Here is a 27,296-nt window from a genome sequence, read left to right as displayed (position 1 = left end):
CAAAATCATTATATACTAAATTCAAATTTCGGAAGATGGTTATATACTATATATAATATATATATATATATATATATATATATATATATATATATATATATATATATATATATATATATATATATATATATATATAATTTCTTTCCGATGTTCGAATTTCATATAGAATGAATTTGAATAGAAAAGATTAGGATAGAATAGAGTATGGACTAGAAAAACAATAGAACAGAATATATTATATTTTATTCTATTCTGTTCTATTGTTTTTCTAGTCTATATTTTTATATTCTATTAAAATCTTTTCTGTTAAAGTTGAAATCATTATATACTAAATGTGAATTTCGGAAGATATATATATATATATATATATATATATATATATATATATATATATATATATATATATATATATATATATATATATATATATGTATATATATAATATAATTTTTTATTTTTTTTCGAATTTCGTATAGAATGAATTTGAATAGAAAAGAAGATGGTTGTATATTCTTTCTATTTTATTCTACTAAATTATATATTTTTTTCTATTCTGTTCTAATCCTTTCTTTTTGAATTAGACATTTTGGAAGACGGTTAGTTACTTATACTTATATATATATCTGTCACATCAACTTTTCATACTTGCAGTGTACCAGTGCAAAAAAAACACACACAAGTTGTCAGCATTCACGGATGTCGATCGCAAGGCAAGTGCATATGCTGTATATATATATAATTTCTTTCCGATGTTCGAATTTCATATAGAATGAATTTGAATAGAAAAGATTAGGATAGAATAGAGTATGGACTAGAAAAACAATAGAACAGAATATATTATATTTTATTCTATTCTGTTCTATTGTTTTTCTAGTCTATATTTTTATATTCTATTAAAATCTTTTCTGTTAAAGTTGAAATCATTATATACTAAATGTGAATTTCGGAAGATATATATATATATATATATATATATATGTATATATATATAATATAATTTTTTATTTTTTTTCGAATTTCGTATAGAATGAATTTGAATAGAAAAGAAGATGGTTGTATATTCTTTCTATTTTATTCTACTAAATTATATATTTTTTTCTATTCTGTTCTAATCCTTTCTTTTTGAATTAGACATTTTGGAAGACGGTTAGTTACTTATACTTATATATATATCTGTCACATCAACTTTTCATACTTGCAGTGTACCAGTGCAAAAAAAACACACACAAGTTGTCAGCATTCACGGATGTCGATCGCAAGGCAAGTGCATATGCTGTATGTCATTGTCCACTTGCCACAAGTTGTGTATTGTATTTGTCCACTTGCCACGTCACCTGCCACAAGTTGTGTATTGTCCACTTGCCATGTCACCTGCCACAAGTTGTGTATTGTCCACTTGCCACGACACCTCCCACAAGTGCCACGTGACCTGCCACGGGTGCCACGTGGCCGGCCATGAGAGCCACATGACCTGACACGATTGTCATGTGACCAGCCACGAGTGCCACGTGACCAAGTTGTGGATTTTCCACTTGCCACGTCACCTGCCACCAAGTGACCCCCAGATATGGGCAATATGCCAAGTACTTTTCTGCAGCAGAGAATGACATTTTGTGACCAGACTTTGGGGCCACGTATCTCGGGGCCACTTATAGCTAGAAACCCCAAATTTGGTATAAACATACAATAGAACTAGCACTACAACGTCTCACGGTTTCTAGCACCAAGTGACCCCGAGATATGGACAATATGTCAAGTACTTTTCTGCAGAAGAGAATGACATTTTGCAACCCGACTTTGGGGCCACGTATCTCGGGGCCACTTGTAGCTAGGAACCCCAAATTTGGTATGCAAACACAGTAGAACTAGCACTACAAGTGACCCCAAGATACGTGGCCCCAAAGTCGGGTCGCAAAATTTAATTCTCTGCTGAAGAAAAGTGCTTGACATTTTGCGACCCGACTTTGGGACCCCATAACTCGGGGTCACTTGGAGCTAGAAACTCCAAATTTGGAGATGTTGTAGTGCTATTTCTACTGTGTTTGCATATCAAATTTGGGTTTCTAGGTATTTTTTTTTCGAATTTGATTCGAATTTTGTCCGAATTCGGTTGAATTCGTTAGCATCGTAATTCGGTAATTCGGAAGCATTTCGATTCATGCACATGTCTAAAAATGTATTCTTCCCCTTCTGTGTTCAATATTTTTATTGGATTTCAAATACATAAAAGAAAGCAGAATAGAGAAGATAGTGAAACCACATGTACATTATACATTATAACAATATTGCATAGGTGGGTTCAGGCCAAGACTTGAGGATACATAAGATATCCGGGCCGTGCAAATATAAGACAAGGCATGCAAAACAAAAGGAGAACAACTTTAAGTATGAAAGCCTCCCATCCAGACACCCCAACTGGGAACATGCTGTATCTGGAGGAGCAGGCAATCTACTGACACAGGAGTGAAGTTCTCAATGAGGATGTTAAAACAAGCTGCCTGTAGTACAGTACATTAATAGAAACAACATATTAACTGGTACGTATGTAAACCAAAAAAAAAAACTATATAAACCTGAACAAGTAAGTATGGAACTGCACATCTTAAGGTATGAGGTAGAGGAACTCAAATCTCATGGTACCTTCAGTGTTATGTGGTATATCGAAAGATCAAAGTAGATATTAAAAAAAAAGAAAAAAAAAAAAAAGAAAAGAAAAAAAAAAAAAGAAAGGGGGGGGGAAGAGAGGAGGGTGGGGGAGATAGAGGGGGAATAAGCAGGTGGTGTAGAGTATGGTGTACTATAGTGTCTATATTGTAAGAGTGGTAGATCAGGTGTGTAGAGGGCTTTGGTTGGAGAACCAAGCATTCCATGTTTCCCACCGCCTTGCTGTTGTGGTTAGGTGTCCTTCTGCAATAGCATACATTCGTTCGTACGAACCGTAAGTATGTACCAGGCGAATAATTTCTGCACAGGAGATATGTGCAGGGGATTTCCAGTTGCAAGCTATCAATAGTCTAGTTACCAAAAGAATCTGTGTAATTATACATCGGAGGTTGTGCGGGCAGTTCTCTATGCCTATGGACAAAATTGCCATTTCAGGGGACGGTTTAATAGGGATGTTAGTGACTTCTGTAATGAGGCGGAAAACCTCATCCCATAAGGTTTTGATTCTGGGGCATTCCCATAAAATATGATACAGGGTGCCTGGGGCTCCGCATTGCCGCCAACAGTTGGTGCTTAAGGAATTATTGTAGGAGTGTATTTGCGTGGGGGTAATGTACCACCTGAGGTTGAGCTTATATGTAAGTTCCCATAGGTTAGCTGATTTTGTTGTTGTATAGGCGGAACGTAATGCTGATTGCCATTGTTGCGAAGAGAAAGTAGTACCAATATCTCTTTCCCATTTAAGCATAGGGGGAAGTTTATCAAAAGTGGATTTACCTTTAAGCGTAGCATAAAAAAGCGATATGCCTTTAGTAGGGGCTGTAGTGCTGGAGAGATATCGCCAGAGTTTCAAGGGCATGGTAATTTGAAGGTGCGGGTGTTTGATTAAACAGTGCGATGCTTGAATATATTTGTAGTAATCTTTTGAGGTGAGTGAGAAGGTACGCTGCAATGTAGGGAATGAATGGAGGAAGCCAGAAGAGTATAAGTCTGCAATATGTGTGATACCTTTATCTTTCCAAGGGGTTATCTGCATGTGGGGTATGAGCAGATTGAGGGTGTCTATCGGTATGGGTATTTTGCACGGAGTGTCAGATGCAGGTGAATTAGTAAGGAGATAGGAGAATGCTGCTACTGATGCACGAATGGTTGGAGACAAAAGTTTGTCAGATTTGCGTATAGTTGGGGCGCTCAGGAGCCAAATTTTCAGGTTGCCACTAGGGACCTGGGAAGCTTCAATGGAGCTCCAGTGATTAACAGGGTCAGGAGTGAACCAGGCTCTTAGTTGCGCTAAAATTGCTGCATTATAGTAGTCTTTAATATCAACAAATCCCATACCACCTGCCAGTTTGTGCTTTGTAAGAGTCTTGTGGTTCACTCTAGGCCTCTTACTCTGCCATACAAAGCATTTGAGAAGGGAATGGGTTTGCGTAAAGAAGGAAGTGGGTAATGGGATGGGCAGCGATCGGAAGAGGTAGAGCAGTCTCGGGAGTAGGATCATTTTGAAGGCAGCCAACCTGCCTGCACTGGAGAGCGTCTCTTTAGATAGCCTAAGCAAATCTGTGGGTAGAGCATGTAGGAAGGTTAGATAATTAGCTTGGTAGAGGTCAGTTGAGTTAGCAGTAAGTGTTATACCCAGATAAGTGAGAGTTTTTGCTGACCACGCATATTGATATCTGTTTTGTAAGAAGATTCGCTGTTTCTCAGTTAAAGCCATAGGTAATATATAGGACTTGGTAGTATTTACTTTATAGTATGAAACATAGCTGAAATCATCAATTATACATTGTACCGAAGCCAGGGAAATAAAAGGGTTGGTTAATGCAAATATAATGTCATCAGCGAAAAGGCTGATTCTGTGGTCAAATTTTCCAATAGAGAAACCAAAAATGGCATCGTGGGACCTAACTTTTGCTGCGAGGGGTTCAATTACAAGATCAAAAATCAGGGGCGAGAGGGGGCAACCTTGCCTCGTGCCGTTTGTGATGGAAAATGGGGTAGATAACATAGAAAGGCAGTAGACTTGTGCTGAGGGGGTAGAATATAAAGCTAGAATTGCAGTGAGGATAAAACCCTGAAAGCCAAATTTCTCAAGAGTTAGTTTTAAGTATTGCCAATGAACCCTATCAAATGCCTTCTCTGCATCCAAAGAAAGGAGCAGAGAAGGCACCTGATGAGTCGTTGCATAATGTATGATATTGATCATACGCCGCGTGGCATCAGAAGTTTGGCGTCCCTTGACAAAACCTGATTGGTCAGGATGTATTAACAATGGTAATAGATCAAGGAGTCGAGATGAGATCACTTTCGCGTACAATTTCACGTCGTGATTGAGGAGAGAAATAGGGCGAAAATTCTGAGGTACGTTTGGATCTTTCCCTGGCTTCGGTATGGTAACAATTAAGGCTTTGAGCATTTCTTGGGGGAAGGAAGCGGAGGAGGCAGCTGAGTTGAATACAGAGGTCAAGTGTTCAGTAAGCGTCGAACTAAATAACTTATAATACTCTCCTACAAAACCATCCGGGCCGGGGGCTTTGTTATTAGGCAGGGTTTGGATGGCCTTGCCAATTTCAGCAGGTGTGAATGGAACGTTTAGACATTCCAGTTGTTGAGGAGTTAATTGGGGTAGTTGGACCGATTGTAAGAAGTCCTGAATATGAGAGGGTTGAGGTTGGCTGAGAGAGGGATCGTTAGAAAGGTTGTAAAGGCCACTGTAATATTCACTAAAGGCATTGGCAATATCTTGCGGGTTGGTCAGTTTAGATTTGGTAGTGGAGTGGAATAGATAGGGTATGGGCGATTTTGACACATGACCATTGATCTGACGTGAAAGTAGTTTACCTGGTTTATTGCCCTCAGCAAAAAATTTCATTTTAAAGCGTTTTTGCAACTTGTCATGGGATTCTAATAGCAAGGTTCTAAGTTCGAGTCTTAGGGAAGTTAATTGGGATTTAAGTGCCGAAGTGGGGTTTTGTTTGTTCAATGAGTCACTAGTTTGTATTTTGGTAAGAAGGTTGTTGAGCTGCTGCCTCCTACGTCTCCTGTCCCTAGCTCCATATTGGATGAATAGGCCTCTCATGTAAGCTTTGTGAGCAGACCATAATATACAGGGATCATTAACAGAGTCCTTGTTGTGGGAAAAAAAATCTAGTAGATTGTCCCTTAATAGGCCAACATATGGGTCAGTTTGTAGGATTCTAGTGTTGAGTCTCCATAAATATGCTGGAGGGGATTTGGAGGAGTCCTCAATGGTTATACTAACTGGAGAGTGATCAGACCAGGTTGCAGAGTGAATAGTCGAGGAGGAGATTTTTTGTAGAGTCCAAGGGTCCACAAGAAATAAGTCTATACGGGAATAAGAGTTGTGGCAGGAAGAGAAAAAGGTGTAGTCCTTTTCGTCAGCGTGCATACATCTCCATACATCATAGAGACGAAAGGTAGATAGAAGGGGGTTTAGAGCTGGTCTGCGTCTTTTGGTGCAAACAGAGGAGTCTAATGAGGGATCAGGAGTGCAATTGAAGTCTCCACACCAAATCATTGCACCCTGTTGAACTGCAGCAACTTTCTTATGTAGTTTACGGAGGAATCTCGTTTGGTGCACATTAGGAGCGTATACATTGACAATAGTGTATGGGACATCATTAATCATGCATGTTAGAATGATGAATCGCCCATCAGCATCTAGAGTAACTTGGGTGAGCCGGTACGGGAGGGAGTTGCGAATGGCAATAAGCACCCCTTTTCTTTTAGAGGTAGCATTGGCTGTATAGATGGTACTGAAAAATTGGTTCGTGCATGAAGGAGGGTGACTGGCTAGAAAGTGAGTCTCTTGTGTACATAGGATATCGCAATGGGTTTGCTTGGCTAATGACCATAGGGAGGCTCTTTTAGCTGGATGATTAAGCCCTTTGGCATTGATGGAAACAATTTTGATGGTCATATCTGTAAAGGCAGGTCAGAAGGAATCGTAATATCCGGAGGTTTTACCTGAAATACAGCAGAAGGAAGATGGAGGTCTTAGAAGAAGTGAGATACAGTTCCAGAGAGTGCCTCAGAAAAGTTCGTTGGAGGATGATCGCAGCTTGCAGATAGAAATATATTCCTCGTATGCTGGTTTGATAGATAGACACTCAGAAAGACCTGCTGGGAAAGGGTAGAAGGGAGACAACCAAACAGCCAAAAAAAAAAAAAAATACACACAACTAACTGATGGTCGTGGGGTAGGGGTAAGAAAGCCTGTATAGAGGCTGTAGTTAATGTGAAAGGATGCCTGTAATTTAGGCTAGAAAACGGATTACGTCTGCTAGGAGTTACAGAAAGAAGAAAAATGATAAAGGAGTGTTTGCGATGGAACAATCCTGAGCACAGCCGTGCTAGGAAACACTAATTGGGGGTAAAAGAGTTTTTTTTTGTACCGAGCGTGAACCTAAATCACATCTGAACGGCATGTAAAAATCCTAAACCCGGGATCTTAGGGAGGGAGTTGATTTCTGCGGGACCTTGGTGGGAGGGATTGAGAGGACATAGAGCCAGTGTTGCTTTGGTCCATGGGGACCGTTTCAGCAAGAACAGGAATGATGTTCCAATCTCGTAACAGCCTCAGACCTTGTTGTAGTGAGGTAACTAGGTGTTTCGATCCTTCATGTTGGATAGATATTTTGGCGGGCGCAGCCCATTGGTATTGGATCTGATTATTACGTAACGCCTTAGTAATAGTATTGAGCTGTCTGCGTCTGCTCAGAGTATGCTTTGATAAATCAGCATAAATTTGCAGGTGGCCGTATGGTTCAGGGAGAGAGGGTAGACCTCTCACTTTTTGCATAAATTGCTCCTTGATGTGGTAAAAGTGTACCCTGAGAATCACATCCCTAGGTACAGCATCTGAGAGGAAGGTAGGTTTTGGTAATCTATGTATACGGTCAATGACTAATTCAATGCCTTTTGCCTCAGGAATTACAGCTTTAAGAAGGTTTTTTGCATATAGGGGCAGCTCAGCAGGTTGAATAGATTCAGGGACTCCACGGATTTTAAAGTTGTTTCGTCTGGCTCTGTCCTCTAAATCTGCGATTTTATCCTTAATCCAAGAAGTTTCGTGGACCTGCGCTTCCTGGGCATCTATCATGTCGTTCACTGTGACAGTGACATCTCCCAAATTGGCCTCAAGCTGCGTGGCTCTGTGTTCCAGAGCTGTAATATTTAAGCTAAAGTTCTGCATTAAAGATAGCATGTCTGTCTGTAAAGAGCTTCTGAGGGACATCAGCATCTCTTTTAAAGTAGTGTCCATTACTGCTTGCCCCACTGTAGGAAAGGAAGCAATGGCATCGGGCTGCTGAGGTAAGATATAGGGCATGACGGCGGCCTGGGCTCTGTCCTGAGGTAAATCATTATCTAGTCTCATTTTGGATTTCGCTGGGCTGTGAGCTAACGGTGTACCTGGAGGTGAAGAGGAAGAGTCTCCCCTTGTATCAGCACTTACCAGTGCGTTGTCTGGTGTGGAGATGCCACCCGCACGGCGGGGATAAGCAGCTGTCTCCGCCATATCACAGCGAGACAGGGCCGCGGCGCCATTTTGACTGCGCCTCTCGGATGGCTGGTACATGTACGGCGTCAGTTTCTTAGGAATCCGGTCGTCTTTACGTTTGAGAGACATCTCTCCTTCGTTACAGGGTGGATGCGCCGTACGAACGAATATAAAATTCTCCCGGGGGAAGCTTTCAGACGCTATGTCAGGCCGTCAGTGTGGAGAGCTCTGTGATCAAGCGTCCATCTTGGTCACGCGCCGGACACGCCCCTATTCTTCCCCTTCTAATTACCCCCTGATCAGTCAGACTTCACAACAGCCAGACAGACTTAAGATGCCATGAGAAGGATAATGAATATCATACAAATTGAAAAATTGCCATCAGTTACCTGTTAATACCAAGAAGGTTTTTGCCCATATCCTCTGGACTTATATGTCACACATACTTGCTTAATTTGGTTTCTGTGGTTTTATCCATGATGCCATTATGGACTTGCTTAATTTGGTTTCTGTGGTTTTATCCATAATGCCATTATGGACTTGTATTCCTGCCCCTCAGCTCAGGTTTATACCTCTGAAATGCTGTCTAAGTATTTTTCACTCTCCAGTGGCACCCTCCAGGGCTGCTCACTGTCACCAACCATTTTTTAACCTCCCGATTGAACCTCTGGCTGAAACGATAAGGACTCATACCCAGATGTCCCATTTTACCTCCATCCATAGTAAACACACTTTTCAACTCTGTGATGACGTAATTTTGCTTCTTCTGGATCCAAAATCTTTACTCCCACTTGCCCATAGGGTATTTCAAACCTTCATCTCTATTTATTACTATAAGGTCAACTATACCAAATCCCTTGTTCTTGACATAGGTGTACCAAACCCCATCAGGACTCCCCTACAAGCCACTCTTCCATTCACTCGGAGCGATAGAGGGATCCCATACTTGGATAATATTTTATCTCCTGACCCTGCTAATATGGCTGGATTAAATAACAAACCTTTGATATATAAGGTAGTGGATGAAATATCTCATTGGGAAAAATGTAACCTATCCTGATCTGCCAGACTTGCTTCTTTTAAAATGAAGATCTTACCCCAAATTGTATAAATATTTTGAAATCCCTCTGATCCCCCTCCCTGCAAAAGACACTTACTGCACCCTACATATGTTTCCTCTGGAATGGTAAGAAACCTAGACTATTTTGATTCCTGATTCTGATACATCAGTGAGCTGGAGGAATTGGCTCTGTTGATCTAGCTGACTACTTTACAGCGATTAGATTGGACCAGCTTAGAGCTTGGTTCCACCCAATTCCATATCTTCCATGGGTAGACCTAGAGTCAACTCTAGTCCCGGGAGGAAATTTACTCCACTGTCTGTTACTCGACACATGGAAACTTTGGAACCTTAAGACACTTCTACCATCAACTTATTCTTCTGTCATTGCCCTATTAGCCTCCTCTCCGGTTAAATCCCATATCTCTTCCCTGCCCTTCCCACTGTCTTTGACAAAACTCATTATTCCTTGGTTCACAGTCACATCATGGATCCAGAAAGGCATTACTCACATCTCTGATATATATGAAACTACTACAATTAAAAGTTGGGATACATGCCTCACATTTGGTGGGATTGTCCCCCCCCCCCCCCCCCCCATGCGGATATTCTAGAAATACATTTTTGATCTATATTGCAAACTTTTAGATACCTCTATCAATGCATCACCTGCAATTTTTCTCCTATCCGTGATCCCCGGACCCCTTAAGATAGTGAAAAAAAAACATGCTTAGACATTTTCTTACTTCAGCCAGAGCAGTTATTCCTCATTATTGGAAATTAACATCTGTACCTTCTCTCACAGAATGTGCAATCGAACTAGACTCCATCCAAGATTTGGAATGGCTGCTTGCAAGGGAAATGGAAAAAAAAGGATCAGTTTTTTTACACTTGGACTGCCTTGCCAGTGTTCTGAAGTTCATCTAAATTTCTGACCTTGGCTAAAATGGACCCTGTCATTGTTCTCTCTCAGCCATGATGAAGTGTTTCAACTATTTCCCATGTTCATGTAACTTCACTTCCCTCCCCAGATCCTTACCCCTTTTCCCAAGTGACCTTTCCCTATTTCCATACCCTCCCTTTTACCCCCCTCTTTTTTTCCCTTTTTCTCTTTATCTCTTTCTTCCTCCTCATTTTTATTTTATTTTTTTTCTCTTTTACATTGAGATTTCGGTAAAAATATATATATATATATAATATGAAAAATACGCATGTATTCCTGAATGCTATTGTGGAATATAAGGCTATCCAATTTTTTTTATTTAAATTCTTGATCCTAATAAATGTTAAGGTAATATATATATATATATATATATATATATATATATATATATATATATATATATATATATATATATATATGTATATGTATGTATGTATGTATGTGTATATATATATATATATGTGTGTGTGTGTGTGTGTAATTTTTTTTTTCTTTCCCATTTTCTTTGATATACTGTATATATAGTACTGCAATAATGTATCCCCTTGGTAATCATTAAGTAGGCATTGTATCTTAAATGGATGCAACAGTTTTTTTTTTCATAATGGAACTTCTTTGTCTATTGTAAATTTAGGCTCTGTTTATTTTTTTTTTCTATACTTGAAAAGCTTAGTAAAACAAAATTGAAGCAAAATTGGAATACCCTGGAAAATTAATTTGGCCTACCATGCAAGGAGATATTCTGATATCAACAGATTTCTCATGTTCTCAATTCCCTCCGTACAAAACATATGGTTACACAAAAGTATTTGGAAAGCTCTTGCCCATGACCCTCTAACCAGTAAGTTAACATGTTGTTTTTATCATATCCTACAAGATAAACTAATCTTTACTAAAACACCTCTCATTATTAATTAGGAAACTGACTTGCAGGCTCAATTTTCACAAACACAATGGAAAAAAACCTTCCAATCAATATACAAATTTTCAAAATGTTTCAAGCACTGGGAACTCTCCAGCAAAATTACCGTCAGATGGTACTATACTCTTTACCAGTTGAACAAATTTAACACAAAACACCCTCCACTTTGCTGGAGAAATTGTGTTTTGGTAGGCATGCTGCCTCACATGTTGTGGTACTGTAAACAATGCAGTGGTTTTTGGAGAAAACGTTTCCAAATTATTTCAGACATTAGCTCTTCTGTATCTAGGCATAGATACCATTCCCCTGCAATTTTATGTGATAGTCTCTCACCTGCTCTTAATGGTAAGAACCACAATCACAAGACACCGGAAAACGTCATCCGCACCCAATCCTTCAGAAGCCATTGAAATACCTAAAACGAATTGCACTTAGAAACTCTTTTTTTACGACAAAATTTTTTTGAGAGAAATTTTTAGAATGTACATGTTGAATACATAATAACCATCAAAGCAGAAATTTACCAAATGGTGGAACATACTGTAGATGTCAAAAGGTAGTTGGGATCTTGTCTCACGAAAGCGTGTTAGTCCTCAGAAATGATAAGCTTCCTCTATTCCTTTGACAGTGGAAACTTTGATTACAATGGTGTGATCACATATGACACCTTTCTCTCCATGAATTTTTTCTCTCAGCCAAGTTAGAATAGATGCATTGCTTGCTACGTTAGATTAGATTATGTTATTTCTTCTTCTTCTTCTTTTTTTTTGTTGCTTGTTACCTATCTAGTCCAGTTGTCCTGCTACTCTGCAAACACTGATCCGAAGACATACAGTGGTGTGAAAAAGTGTTTGCCCCCTTCCTCATTTCCTGTTCCTTTGCATGTTTGTCACACTTAAGTGTTTCGGAACATCAAACCAATTTAAACAATAGTCAAGGACAACACAAGTAAACACAAAATGCAATTTGTAAATGAAGGTGTTTATTATTAAAGGTGAAAAAAAATCCAAACCATCATGGCCCTGTGTGAAAAAGTGATTGCCCCCTAAACCTAATAACTGGTTGGGCCACGCTTAGCAGCAACAACTGCAACCAAGCGTTTGCGATAACGTGCAATGAGGCTTTTACAGCGTCCTGGAGGAATTTTGGCCCACTCATCTTTGCAGAATTGTCCTAATTCAGTTACATTAGAGGGTTTTCGAGCATGAACGGCCTTTTTAAGGTCATACCACAACATCTCAATAGGATTCAGGTCAGGACTTTGGCTAGGCCACTCCAAAGTCTTCATTTTGTTTTTCTTCAGCCATTCGGTGGTGGACTTGCTGGTGTGTTTAGGATCATTGTCCTGCTGCAGAACCCAAGTTCGTTTCAGCTTGAGTACACGAACAGATGGTCGGACATTCTCCTTCAGGATCTCTTGGTAGACAGCAGAATTCATAGTTCCTTTCATCACGGCAAGTCTTCCAGGTCCTGAAGCAGCAAAACAGCCCCATACCATCACACTACCACCACCATATTTTACTGTTGGTATAATGTTCTTTTTATGAAATGCAGTGTTCCTTCTACGCCAGATATACTTGGACACACACCTTCCAAAGAGTTCCACTTTTGTCTCATCGGTCCACAGAATGTTGTCCCAAAAGTCTTGGGGATCATCAAGATGTGTTGTGGAGAAATTGAGACGAGCTTTGATGTTCTTTTTGCTCAGCAGTGGTTTTCTCCTTGGAACTCTGCCATGCAGGCCATTTTTGCCCAGTCTTTTCCTGATGGTGGAGGCATGAACGCTGACCTTAACTGAGGCAAGTGAGGCCTGCAGTTCCTTGGACGTTGTTGTGGGGTCTTTTGTGACCTCTTGGATGAGTCGTCGCTGCGCTCTTGGGGTAATTTTGGGCGGCCGGCCACTCCTGGGAAAGTTCACCACTGTTCCATGTCTTCGCCATTTGTGGATAATGGCTCTCACTGTGGTTCGCTGGATTCCCAAAGCTTTGGAAATGGCTTTATAACCCTTTCCAGACTGATAGATCTCAATTACTTTCTTTCTCAATTGTTCCTGAATTTCTTTGGGTCTCGGCATGATGTGTAGCTTTTAAGGATCTTCTGGTGGACCTTACTGTGTCAAGCAGCTCCTATTTAAGTGATGCCTTGATTGTGAACAGGTGTGGCAATAATCAGGCCTGGGTGTGGCTAGAGAAATTGAACTCAGGTGTGGACAACCACAATTATAGTATGTTTTAACAAGGGGGGCAATCACTTTTTCACACAGGGCCATGATGGTTTGGATTTTTTTTCACCTTTAATAATAAACACCTTAATTTACAAATTACATTTTGTGTTTACTTGTGTTGTCCTTGACTATTGTTTAAATTGGTTTGATGTTCCGAAACACTTAAGTGTGACAAACATGCAAAGGAACAGGAAATGAGGAAGGGGGCAAACACTTTTTCACACCACTGTATATTAAATCTCATTGTGCTATGCATATCTATCCTGCCTTACTGTTAACTAATGTTGACTATGTGGCAGACCATATGATTTATTCCTTTGTTTTGTACTTTGTTTACAAAAAAATTCAATAAAAAAATCTATTGAAAAAAAGAGAAATACAGAGAAAAAGAAATAGAGATTTTTATTGAAGCAGGAACGGTGCCTTTTAAAAACATTGAATTCTTTAGTGGTCCAGGTTCTTATTCAGATGGGTGTTTGGAAAGAATGAGAAGTAACATAAAGAAATGACTCAACTATACAAATCTACTTCTATGATGTATTTTTGCTAGTTGATTTTTTTTGGTTACTCAGAGTTATATGCACAGATGTAGGGTGTCCTTAGTTTAAAGACTTATGCTGTGTACACACGGTCGGAATTTCGCAAAAGACCAAGAGCTTTTTGGTGGAAAATGCGACTGTGTGTATGCTCCATCAGATTTTTGCTGGCCGAATTTCCGCCAGAAAAAGATTGAGAGCATGTTCTCAATATTTCAGATGGAAAAAGTTTCTATCTGAAACAATGTGTGTATGCAATTCCAATGCGCAATAAAACATGCATGCTCAGAATGATTATCATAACATTTTTTTTCATATAATTAATTGCATTATGCTGTATATCAATAGTTTTTTCAATTCATTAGACCCAAATAATACACATTCATTGATACTCCAACAAGGAGTTTTTACATATTATGCAAGTAGATGAGACAATTGATGCATGATTATACACATAGTAAATGGTACCTGTACAGGTTATTGACGCACTAAAGCGTAGCTTAAAACAAGTAAAAATAAAGAAAAATGGGTAAAAAGGAACGGCCATAAGAAATTCATGAATTTATACACATATTGGTAGTTATCTCTACGCGTTTCAAGGACTTATAGCCACTCTTCAGGAGAAAAACCGTAATAATCATATTTAAGTAATCTAACGGGATCATGTGGTCAAATATACAATATGAGAGACACCCCTCCACAGAGTTATTAAACCCACACACTTACATATACATATTTTAGTGCGTCAATAACCTGTACAGGTACCATTTACTATGTGTATAATCGTGCATCAATTGTCTCATCTACTTGCATAATATGTAAAAACTCTTTGTTGGAGTATCAATGAATGTGTATTATTTGGTTCTAATGAATTGTAAAAACTATTGATATAGAGCATAATGCAATGAATTATATGAAAAAAAAATGATGGTAATTAATTAAAAGCTGCCTTTTACTTAATTATTTTCCTAGTTTCCGTGTGCTTCATGCAAAGTGCCACCCCTTGCTCTCTTTTTTTAACTTACTGAATAGAAGTACAAGCATATGGTTACAAATATGTTTTACTTCACTGAAAAAATATCCCCAAAAATGCAAAGACATCTGTAAAAAGTTTATTTCTCAAGTGTGTGATATTTTAAACTTTATAAAAATTGACAATTGATGACATAACTGCTGTGTTTATTAAAGTGCCTATTTAATGTGCAGGACTGCAGCCCTTGTGAATTTGTAATGTAAGTGGTGATGTTTTTCTCAAAGTCATTACGTTTCAAAATTATACTTTTTAGAAGCTACATTGCCTGAGCTATACAAAGTTCCCTGAAAAGCTAAAATTATGGTAGGATTTACTAGGCAGTTTTATGGGAACACTGAAAGTATATAACGTGAAAATGAAATCAAATCATTTTCAGCTAACTTGAAAATAAAATAGATTTCTGTGATGGTGTACTGGCACAGGAGGTGTTAAGAACCACTTTCACATAACCCAATTATGGAGGTCTAACATGTATTAAATCTCTATATGAAGATCCATAACTTGTATTCATTCTTTTGCTTGAACGCTTAACCTAGGCTAAGATTTTACAAAGTTCAAGATAAATATCCTCAATAAAATGAGAATACTATATTAAATAAGAATGTATATGGAAACTGCATTCTTGCAGGATTGGGTAGACTTACATATTTTACCTTTTATAAAATAATTTTGGACAAAAAAATGTTAAAAAAACAAACAAACAAATGTAACTGTAAATGTAATGTAAGATTGTTGTGTTCTTTATAAACAAATAGCAAGGGAAAGAAAAAGTGATTTTAAATCAGAACTCTAGACTTGTGCTGTTTTCAAACAAGTTACCGCAAATGATGCTTATCCTAGGTCTCTTTACCTCAATTATCCCATGCATTCCTGTGAGTTTCTTATCTCTCTTCACCCTCTGCACTTTACTTAGTTCCTGCTTGTCTGCATCCATTTGTTTATTTGAGAGTCTCACTCAGTTCCTCATTATCTGCACATGTACTCACAAAATATGTTTCTCCTCGATGCCTCTGTGTGTTTGCATACACTCCTGCTACATACTCCAGTGTTACCTGGTACTTTTTGTACCCAGTACCCCAACAGAGTCGTATCTGTTGCTGGTTGAGGCCTGCTCGGGTGAATCAGAGGGCTGCAACCTGGATACCACCTACAGCACAACATCTCCACCTCTAGGAGCTGACCAGGCTGCATCTTAGATTCAGCATCGTGGACCTTTTCAGGCTTCTCATCCCCACCAAGTGAACATCCGGCTGAATTCTCCTATCCGCCTTGTAGCTTTCACCACCATCCACGAGCTGCTATATGAAGTCCTAGGCAGCCTGCTTGCCTATAGTGGAATTATTTTTCTTTAACCACTTGCCGACCGCTGTCGGCATATACAGTATACGTCGGCAGAATGGTACGGCTGGGCAAAATAATGTTTCCGTACGTTACTTTGAAATTCCCATGGTGCGCACATGCGCACGCCTGCTGCTAGCTCCGTGATAGTGCTCGTGGGACCCACGGACTCGATCTTCATGGGGATACCCGTGATCGTGTCACAGAGCTCAAGAATGGGGAGATGCTGATGTAAACAGCATCTCCCAATTCTGCCTTTCATCAGGAGCAGCGATCAGTATCCACATCACAAGCCCATCCCCCAGACAGTTAGAGACACTCCCCTAGGACACACTTAACCCCTACCCACCCCCTAGTGGTTAACCCCTTCACTGCCAGTGACATTTTTACAGTAATCAATGCAATTGCGTAGTATTATTAATGCCAATGGTCCCAAAAATGTATCAAAATTGTCCGATGTGTCTGCCACAATGTCGCAGTCATGATAAAAATTGCAGATCGCCGGCATTACTAGTAAAAAATTTTTTTATAGAAATGCCATAAAACTATCCCCTATTTTGTAAACGCTATAATTTTTGCGCAAACCAATCAATAAATGCTTATTGCGATTTTTTTTTACCAAAAATATGTAAAAGAATACGTATTAGCCTAAACTGAGGGGAAAAAAACAATTTTATATATTTTTGGGGGATATTTACTATAGCAAAAAGTAAAAAATAATGTATTTTTTTTCAAAAGTGTCGCTATTTTTTTTGTTTATAGCGCAAAAAATCAAAAACGCAGGGGTGATCAGATACCACCAAAAGAATGCTCTCTTTGTGGGGAAAAAAGGACACCAATTTTGTTTGGGAGCCACGTAATTGTCAGTTAAAGCGATGCAGTGCCAAATCGCAAAAAGTGCTCTGGTCAGGGAGGGGGTAAATTATTCTGGGGCTGAAGTGGTTAGAACTGTATTTATTAAGGAAATTGTTCTGGGCATGCTTCAGTAGCACAATATTATAAAAATCTGGTGACAGTTCCTATAAAAAAAAATATTTTTATATTAGGACTGAAGACTGAGTAAGTGTGTCTGTCTTGTGAACAGCGTAGATACATGCAGGGTAGGTTGAGAAAGGAGGTGACTGCCAGCCATCAGATTAACAAAAAATGGTGTACAGTGTTTGGCACAAGCTCTAAAAATTTGCACATCCCCCCGCTTAAAGTATAGCTAAATGAAAAACTTTTCTTTTCCGTTTTGGATAGAGGAGAATGGGATCAGAACCTCTGTCAGTTTTTATTGCTGCCTGTGCCCCCATTATGGAGATTTACCCTCTCTATTTATCCTGTTTACTGTTATACTCAAAAGTGAAAGTAAAAGAAAATACCATATTTTGGGAACACTATTAGAGGGAAAATTGTGTAATGGGGACACTAGTTCTGGTGACCTGGAGGACCCCAAGCAATTCACTTAATTTGTAGTGATTTCCTTCACATTCTTTTTTGGCTATGGGGCAGGAAGTGAAGGTAAATCTCCCTAATGGGACACACAGGGCAAAAAAAATGACAGGGGTTATAACCCTCCATTACCCAGTTCAAGTTTTGTTTATAATTTTACTTTAAGTAAATCAGCTAAATCCAACTCCTTTACCTGGTAAATAGGCAAACGTGATTTTGGTGAAATTACTAATTTTACCATAGGCAAGATTTTACCAAGGCAAAATTATTTCATTAAGTGTCCTTTCTGTAGTAGAGTTTTTCCTTGTTTGTGTATTGGACCACTACTTGTTTACTTTGCTTTATATTTTTATTATATCGTTGTTCTGCCGTTATTTAAGTTTAAAAAAAAAATGAAAGATAAGACTTATAAATGGACATTTTTGGCACCTGAAGATGCCCAGGATTTAAACTGAGCTTTATTGCGCTACCCCAATGCATGTCATCAAAATTTGATAATACAACACATTTTAGATTTTTAGCAAAGGTTTCCAGACGTATTAAAAATTAGAGTTATTGGATGTCATGTTTATATACTCCAAAAACAGACAGCCCATAGATTTCCTATAGAAAAAAGGTGACCCTGAATTTTGGCATAGTAAGAAAAATTTTAACATGCCCATAGCAACATATGTGTTGCCATTCACACAATCTTGTTGTGAGTTGCTCAAGGAAAAGCATATCTGAGATCCAGTTATCTGCTTATATGTATGTTTTAATTTACATTAAGCAGGGCCTGAAGTGCATTTCCTTTTTTTTATCATTCTATTTCTGCATTTTTTTTGTAATTGCTTTTACACTATTTAATTATTTTTCAAGTTTTGCCTGGAGATTGCCATAAATGTGCATGTACTGTATGCAGTTGGAAGCTATACGACATCACTTACACTGATCAATATTTATCTTTTCTTTTACCCCCCAGTCATTTTATTACAGCACACATGCAGAAGACGTGTCATATTCATGCTATTTTACAGGACTGAAAAAACTAACAACCAGCTTTTGTGTACCTTGTCCCACATACATATATATTGACTATTTGTTATAGCAACCTACACACAGTGAAAGAAAATTATACTAACATTTTTTAAAGTATTTAAATGCCATCTCCAGATAACTCAGATTGTTAACCCAAACCCCCACCCCTCTAGAGGTGGGGGTTTGGGTCTACACCTAATTACCTTCTGTTGGGAGAACATTTTCTTTAAAGTCTGGGTGACATCTTGGGTTGCCACCTTTAAAACTGAACACATATTAAATACACAGGTTCTGTGACTGATACAGGTGGCAGCTAAACTCACTTATCTGCATCCAATTAGCATCAGAACCTGTGTAACTTATATGCGTTTGGTTTTAAAGGGATGAGGTGGCAACCCTAGAGACATCATCACCCAGCTTTCAGGTCTTTGGTTTCTATTGGCACAAGAATGAGGGGTCTGTAGGGCTGCAGTACATAGACAAACACACAGAACTAATGTGGGTGTTGAGGGCATGCTACAGTAAAGTGCTAATTTTCGGGGCTAATAGTCAAAGGGCTGTAAAATAAATTGCAAGGGGATAAATGTACGTGTGTAAGAAAAAAAAAAATTATAATAAAAGAAATACATTTGGTTGAGAGTAATGATTTTTTTGAAATAATCACTGACACAAAATAAAAATTGTTTTAAATTGCTGGCAGTTAACATTTCGCTTCTGGCTTCTATTTCAAAATAAACTGGTTGTGCTTGTGGGTCATGGCTCGGCTCAGGTAGTGTATGCCAGTTTTTCAGGAGGTGGAGGCCTTCCTCTAAGGAGTTGACCAGATGGTTGGAGCCTTTATATGAGATGTTAAGTTTGGCTGGATATTTCTAACGGTATACTATCTTGTGGTTCCTCAAAGCTTTGGTTAGTTTCGCCAGGTTGCGACGTTGCTGAAGTGTGTGTTGTGAGAGTTCTGGTAGAACTTGAAGATTGTAGGCTTGTTCTGGTAAGTTGTCTGCTCTTGGGAAAAATTAACTCTCAACAACACATCCCTTGGCACCTCTGGGAGCATAGAAGGATGGTTTCAGTACCCTGTGAATTCTGTCGATGGTGAGGTCAGTTTTGGACAATGAGGGAATGACAGCTTGGAATAGTTCACAAGAAAATAGTGGCAGTTGTTGTGCAGAAATGGATTTGGGTATTCCTCTGATTTTTTAATTGTTTCTGCGAAAACGATCTACAAGATCTGCCCGTTTCAACTGGATTTTTGAGACGTGTGAGAGGCTACTAATGCATTAAAAGATGATGTGACATTGCATATTCTAGACTCCACTTGGTGTACCCTTTCACCTAGCTCTCACACTTCTGCCCTGCATTGTTGTATGCAAGAAACCATATCTGATTGCATGGAAGATCTTAGTGACATCGGCATCTTTCATTGTGATATCATTTATGGATTGTCCCATAGTAGGAAATTGGGCTATGGGGTCATTGTAGGGCATGTTGGAAGATTCAGTGCCTTGGGGGTCACTCACCTCCATATTTAGGGCTGAGTATCTATTATCGGTGGTTACCTCTGGATCCAGCATAGGTTTAGATTTAACTGGGCTCCTTGAAGATGGAGAGCCACAGGGTGAGGCAGACCTACTAGAGCTGATGTCCTCCGTAGCTGTGTCTGCATCTGTGTTTTCCTGCGTTGAGCCTGTTAGATCCGGCTGCATGGGCTTTAGAGGTCCGATATTTAGCAGAGCTGGATGTCTCCCGCTGCCATTTTGTTGGAGCCCGCGGTTCACCGCCAGATAAAAATCGGTCCGTTTTAACTCCTGTGGATGGTAGGGATGAGCTTCGTGTTCGAGTCGAACGCATGTTCGACTCGAACATCGGTCGTTCGTGCGTTCGCCGAATTCCGAACGTTTGGGCCGTTCGCAGCAAAATTCGTGTGGCCCACAATGCACTGCGATGGCGCAATGCATTGTTGTCTCACGACTGGCCAAGCATGCACTGTGACCCCGCATGCTTGGCCAATCGCAGCGCCAGTAGCGAGGAGAGCAATGGTTGGCCACAGGCATCCTGCCTGTGGCCAATCATAGCTCAGGCTGTGTAGTGCACGCCCCACACTATATAAAGCTGCCTTTCAGGCGGCCTCGTGTAGTGTTTGTTAGCATCTGAAGCAGTGGGTGTTCTGTGTACCTTCAACACAGTTACACACCAATCGTTTTTGGCTGATTTACTATTTTGCTCTTGTGTAGTGGTTACTGTCTGTGCCCTGACCGCAGTATACACCACTATATTCACCTCACCTATATAGCTAGTGATCTAGCTTTAATAATAGAGCTTGCAGTCAGTAGTGTTAGTGCGTGCTGTCTGCGTGCTCTGTACCCAGTCACTCAGGAGATAGTGTGTGCTGTGTGCGTGCAGTCTGTACCCAGTACATACCGCTATTATCCACCTACATAGCTGTTCTCTATTTGGGCCCGATTGTCATCTGCGGGAGTTATTGGAAGTTGTGTGTGCTTCCAGCACAGCACAGTATACATCTGTATATACCCCTTTAACTCTGCTGTTTTCTGGTTATTGTCTGCGTGCCCTGACCGCAGTATACACCGTGATATTCACCTCACCTATATAGCTAGTGGTCCATCTTTAACAATAGAGCTTGCAGTCAGTAGTGTCACTCAGGAGATAGTGTGTGCTGTGTGCGTGCAGTCTGTACCCAGTACATACCGCTATTATCCACCTACATAGCTGTTCTCTATTTGGGCCCGATTGTCATCTGCGGGAGTTATTGGAAGTTGTGTGTGCTTCCAGCACAGCACAGTATACATCTGTATATACCCCTTTAACTCTGCTGTTTTCTGGTTATTGTCTGCGTGCCCTGACCGCAGTATACACCGTGATATTCACCTCACCTATATAGCTAGTGGTCCATCTTTAACAATAGAGCTTGCAGTCAGTAGTGTCACTCAGGAGATAGTGTGTGCTGTGTGCGTGCAGTCTGTACCCAGTACATACCGCTATTATCCACCTACATAGCTATTCTCTATTTGGGCCCGATTGTCATCTGCAGGAGTTATTGGAAGTTGTGTGTGCTTCCAGCACAGCACAGTATACATCTGTATATACCCCTTTAACTCTGCTGTTCTATAAAAAAGGCATCTGCAGGAGTTAGTGAGTGTTGTGTGCCTCCAGCACAATATAAACTACCCAACTACTGTTTTACCCAACTCCCTTCAGGCTATTACCATGTCTGGAAGGCCAGCAAGGAGAGGCAGACAGGCGCGAGCCGATAAAAGAGGGCAAGCAGGCTCTGTGTCTAGAGACAACAGTGCTGGTCGTGGACGCGGTGCATTGTTATCAGCACGTGGCCATGGGACATGCTTGTCCTTCTTTTCTGCAGCTGGACATGTTGAACCGCAACATGCCAACGACTTGGTAGAGTGGATGACCAAGCCCTCTTCATCCTCCTCATCCTCTCTCACCCAGTCTCAGGGTAGTAGAAAAGCAGCTGCCAACACATCGTCGTCCCTCCTCTCAATGTCATCATCAGTGACTCCTTCCCTAGACCCACCACGTCCTCCTGAGGAGTCTCCTGAACTCTTTGAGCACAGTGTTGGGTACATGCTCCAGGAGGATGCCCAGTGTTTGGTGGGCTCTGATGATGACACTCAGCTAGAGGAAGGCAGTAGCGTGAGCGCAGAGAGAGGGCATGCTCAAGAAGGACAGCAATCTGGCAGTCATGTTCCACAAGCTGCAGCATACTGCCAGGTTTGCTACAGCGATGAAGAGGGAGGGGATGATGAGGGCACTGACTCCACGTGGGTGCCTGGAAGGAGGGAGGAGGAGGAGGAGGAGGAGGAGGCACATGTCCAACGAGGCAGGATGCCCTCCGGGGGCCAGCTTAGGGGCAGCACACCGACTGAATCACACCGCAGAGCTCCGCCTGCGCAGAGCGCTTCCTCTGCGCGTTATTCTAAAAGTTCTTTGGTGTGGGCCTTTTTTGAGACGAGTGCATCAGATCGCACCGCTGCTATTTGCAACATATGTCTCAAGCGTATCTCACGTGGCCAAAACATCAGCCGCTTGGGCACCACATGCTTGACCAGACATATGTTGACCTGCCATGCAGCTCGTTGGCAAGCATACCTCAAAGACCCACACCAAAGAACAAAGCGGACCTCTCCTTGCTCCTCATCAGCTGGCATCTCCAACCCCACTAGACCTTCAGTCCTCTCTGAAACCTGCTCTGAGAGGAATGAAGGTGTAGAATTAGGTGTGTCACAGCCAAGTGCTTCCGGGAACTCTGCTAGTGGTACATCCACGTCCGATTATAGCAGGCAAATGTCCCTGCCCCAGCTGCTGGACCGGCGGAAGAAATTTACTCCCAGCCATCCACATGCCCAGCGGTTGAATGCTAGCTTGGCTAAATTGCTAGCACTTCAACTGCTGCCTTTTCAGTTGGTAGACTCGGCCCCCTTCCGTGAGTTTGTACAATGTGCGGTTCCTCAGTGGCAGGTCCCCAAATGCCACTTTTTCTCACGGAAGGCGATTCCGGCTCTCTACCGGCATGTGGAAGGCAATGTCCTTGCCTCGCTGGACAGGGCGGTCAGCGGTAAGGTGCATATTACCGCTGACTCATGATCCAGCAGGCATGGACAGGGACGTTACCTGTCTTTCACGGCCCATTGGGTCACTCTTCTGGCTGCTGGGAAGGATGCAGGACAAGGTGCAGTAGTGTTGGAGGTTGTTCCGACACACCTCTCTCCTCCACCCCCTCCTCTTCTTCTTCCTCCATGGCCTCTTCCAGTGCTCTGTCCTCAGAACCAGCGGTGCTCCGTAGGCGTTGCAGGGGCTACGCAAGTACGCAGGCAAAACGATGCCATGCCATGCTTGCGCTGGTTTGTTTGGGGGACAGGAGCCACACTGGGGCGGATGTTTTGTCAGCTCTGCAGGGGCAGGCCGAGAGGTGGTTGACGCCACGCCAGCTTAAGCCAGGAATGGTGGTTTGCGACAATGGCACCAACCTCCTCTCCGCCCTCCGACAGGGACAACTGACCCATGTGCCCTGTGTAGCTCACGTCCTTAACCTGGTGGTGCAGCGGTTCTTGGGCAGGTACCCCGGCTTACAGGATGTCCTGAAACAGGCCAGGAGAGTCTGTGTGCATTTCCGCCGATCATTTAATGCCTGTGCTCGGCTGGCTGAGCTCCAAAAGGAGTTGAACCTGCCCAAGAACCGCCTTATATGTGACATGCCCACCAGATGGAACTCAACATTGGCCATGCTGCAGCGGCTGCACACGCAGCAGAGGGCCATCAATGAGTACCTGTGCGACCACGGCACCAGGACAGGGTCAGGGGAGCTTGGTTTTTTCTCACCACGCCAGTGGGGCATGATCAGGGATGCATGCACTGTCCTGTCACCGTTTGAGGAGGCCACAAGGATGGTGAGCAGTGACAGTGCATGCATCAGTGACACTATACCTCTTGTCCACCTCTTGGAGCATACGCTGCGTGGAATAATGGACAGGGCACTTGAGGCAGAACAGAGGCAGGAAGAGGAGGACTTCCTTGCCTCTCAAGGCTCCCTTTATCCAGACAGTGTTCCTGCTGTGCCACCCATCACACAGGAAGAGGGTGAGGAGGAGGAAGAGGAGGAGGAGGATGATTGTGTCAGCATGGAGGTGGAGGCTGGCACTCAGCATCAGCAGCAGCAGTCTTATAGGGATGATTTACAGTCCCAAGAGACACGTGGACTTGTACGTGGCTGGGAGGAGGTAGCTGCGGATCATGTTGTCCTTAGTGACCCAGAGGACTCCGGACCGAATGCCTCAGCTAACCTACGCTGCATGGCCTCCCTGATCCTGCAAAGCCTGCGGAAGGATCCTCGTATTCTTCGGATCAAGGAGAGGGACCATTACTGGCTGGCCACTCTCCTTGATCCACGGTACAAGGGTAAGGTTGCCGACCTTATCTTGCCATCGCAGAGGGAGCAGAGGATGAGACATCTCCGGGAGGCCTTGCAGAAAGGTCTGTGCAACGCGTTCCCAGAGACTGGGAGGTCACAAACTCCTGGTCCTGGACAACGTGTTGCTGAGGCATCAGTCAGAAGGAGCGGTGGAGAAGGTGGCCGTCTGACTGATGCTTTCAGACAATTTTTTAGTCCGCAGCCACAAGGTATGATTGGTTCCAGCACCCATCGCCAGCGTCTAATTTACATGGTGCAGGAATACCTAGGGGCAAGGTCAGACTTGGACACCTTTCCCACCGAAAATCCTCTGGCTTACTGGGTCTTGAGGATGGATCACTGGCCAGAGCTTGCACAGTATGCAATTGAGCTACTGGCCTGTCCTGCATCCAGCGTTCTTTCGGAACGCACCTTCAGTGCTGCTGGTGGCTTCGTTACCGATCACAGGGTGCGCCTGTCCACCGAATCAGTTGATCGACTGACCTTCATCAAGATGAATCAGTCTTGGATCACCCACAGCTACCAAGCACCTGAAGCTGATGTAACCGAATAATTTTTTTTGAAATACCACATCCCTTCAAGACTGCCTATGCTGATGCTGAGTGACTGTCCTGTTATGTTGATTGTCTATTCTCTTCCTCCTCCGCTGATATGATTGGATTGCAGGATGGCAGTAATTTACTGGCCTCCCAGCCCAGTATCATGCTTTCTTAATGACTTCTCTACATTACTACCCTACTTTCTCTCCTCCATCATCCTCAGTGACTTTAACATTCAATCAATGTTAACACCTCAGCCACTTCTCAATGACTCAACTTAACCTCCTCTTTTAACCTAACGCAATGGATAAAAACCACCAATCACATCAATGGCAATGCTCTCAAATTAATTTTTCTCTTATTCCTGCACTCCCTTCAACCTCTCTAATACCCCTTTTCCTCTCTCTGACCACAATCTTATCAGTTTCACACTATTCCTGTATCCTACCTTGTCTTCTCTACCTTTAATTCCTTACTTCGCCCCCCACTGCCTTCACCCACCAACTTGCTTATTGCCAGTCATTTCAAAAACAAAAGCGATGCATTCGTGTTGAGATATTCAGCATCCAGCTTCCTTCCCCAACCACCACACCAGGTCCAACACCACACTCAATACTTTTCCCCTTTAACCCTGTTACCACTGAGGTATTTACCAAACTCCTTTCCACGGTCCACTTCACCACCTGTCACCTGGACCCTGTCCCCTCACAATTACTGCAACCACCTGCGCTATCCTAAACTGTAACCCACATCTTCAATCTTGCTCTCTCCCCTGGCACCTTTCCCTCCCCTCTCAAACATGCACTGGTTACTTCTATACATACCCCCATGTGGACCTCACCTGTTTGAACAATTTAAGACCCATCTTCCTGCTCCCATTTGCATTCAAACCTGTTAAATGCCTTGTCCACAATCATATGAATTGCTACATCACTGACAACAACCTTCTCGATCTCCTACATCTGGCTTCTGCCCACAACATTCCAATGAAACTGCCCTACTAAAACTCACCCATGATCTACTAACTGCTAAAACCAACTGCCAGTACGCCATACTCATACTCTTGGTCCTTTTTGCTGCCCACAATTGACCAACCTTTCCTCCTCAGTAAACTTCACTCCCTTGGCATCCATGACTCTGCTCCTCCTCCTACTTATCTCAGCGCACTTTTAGTGTCACATACAAAACCATCTCCTCCACTCATCTTCCTCTTTCTGTTGGAATACCCCAAGACTCCGTCCATGGGCTCCTCCTATTTTCACTCTATACCTCTTCACTGGGCCAGTTGATAACCTCCCATGGCTTCCAATACCATCTCTATGCTGACAACATCTAGATCTATCTATCAAAACCTCAACTCACCCCATCATTCTCTTCACGTCTCAATTTTACTAAGCGATATATCAGTATGGATGTCACACCACCCCCTCAAACTTAATCTTTCTAAAACTGAGTTTGTAATATTTCCACTTCCCCGATCCCCTCCCCATGACTTTACCATTGAGATCAATAGCACAACTATTAGTACCTCCACACATGCCAGGGTGCTAGGTGTAATCCTAGACTCTGACCCCTCCTTCAACCTCCACATCCAATCATTGGCTAAATATTGCAGCCTTAACCTCTGCAAAATTTCCAGAATTCACCCCTTCCTGACTTACAACAACACAAAATAACATATTCACTCTAGTTATTTCCCATCTTGATTACTGCAACTCCCTCCTCACTGGCCTAACTTTATACAGGCTATCCCCCTTTAATCTACTGTGAATGCTGCTGCTAGACTAATACATCTTACTAACTGATCTGTGACTGCTTCCCTTCTCTGCCAATTTCTTCATTGGATTCCCCTACACCATCGTATAAAATTCTAAATATTAATTACAACATACAAGGCCATCCACAGCATCGCCCCCAGCTATATCACCAACCTCATCTGCAGATATCACCCAAACAGTCCTCTTTGCTCCTCTCAAGGCCTCCTGCTCTAAAGCTTCCTTGTTATCTCCTCCTATGTTCACCTTCAGGACTTCTCCACAGCCTCACCCATCCTCTGGAACTCCCTGCCCCAGTATGTCCGGTCAGTTCCTACCATGTCTGCCTTTTAAGCGTTCCTTGAGA

The sequence above is a fragment of the Lithobates pipiens genome, unplaced genomic scaffold (assembly GCF_037356315.1).
Source record: "Lithobates pipiens isolate NorthernLeopardFrog02 unplaced genomic scaffold, aLitPip1_a1.2 Scaffold_23, whole genome shotgun sequence".
NCBI classification, from domain to species: domain Eukaryota; kingdom Metazoa; phylum Chordata; class Amphibia; order Anura; family Ranidae; genus Lithobates; species Lithobates pipiens.
The sequence above is the reverse complement of the archived record's forward strand: the minus strand, read 5'-3'. Positions refer to the sequence as shown.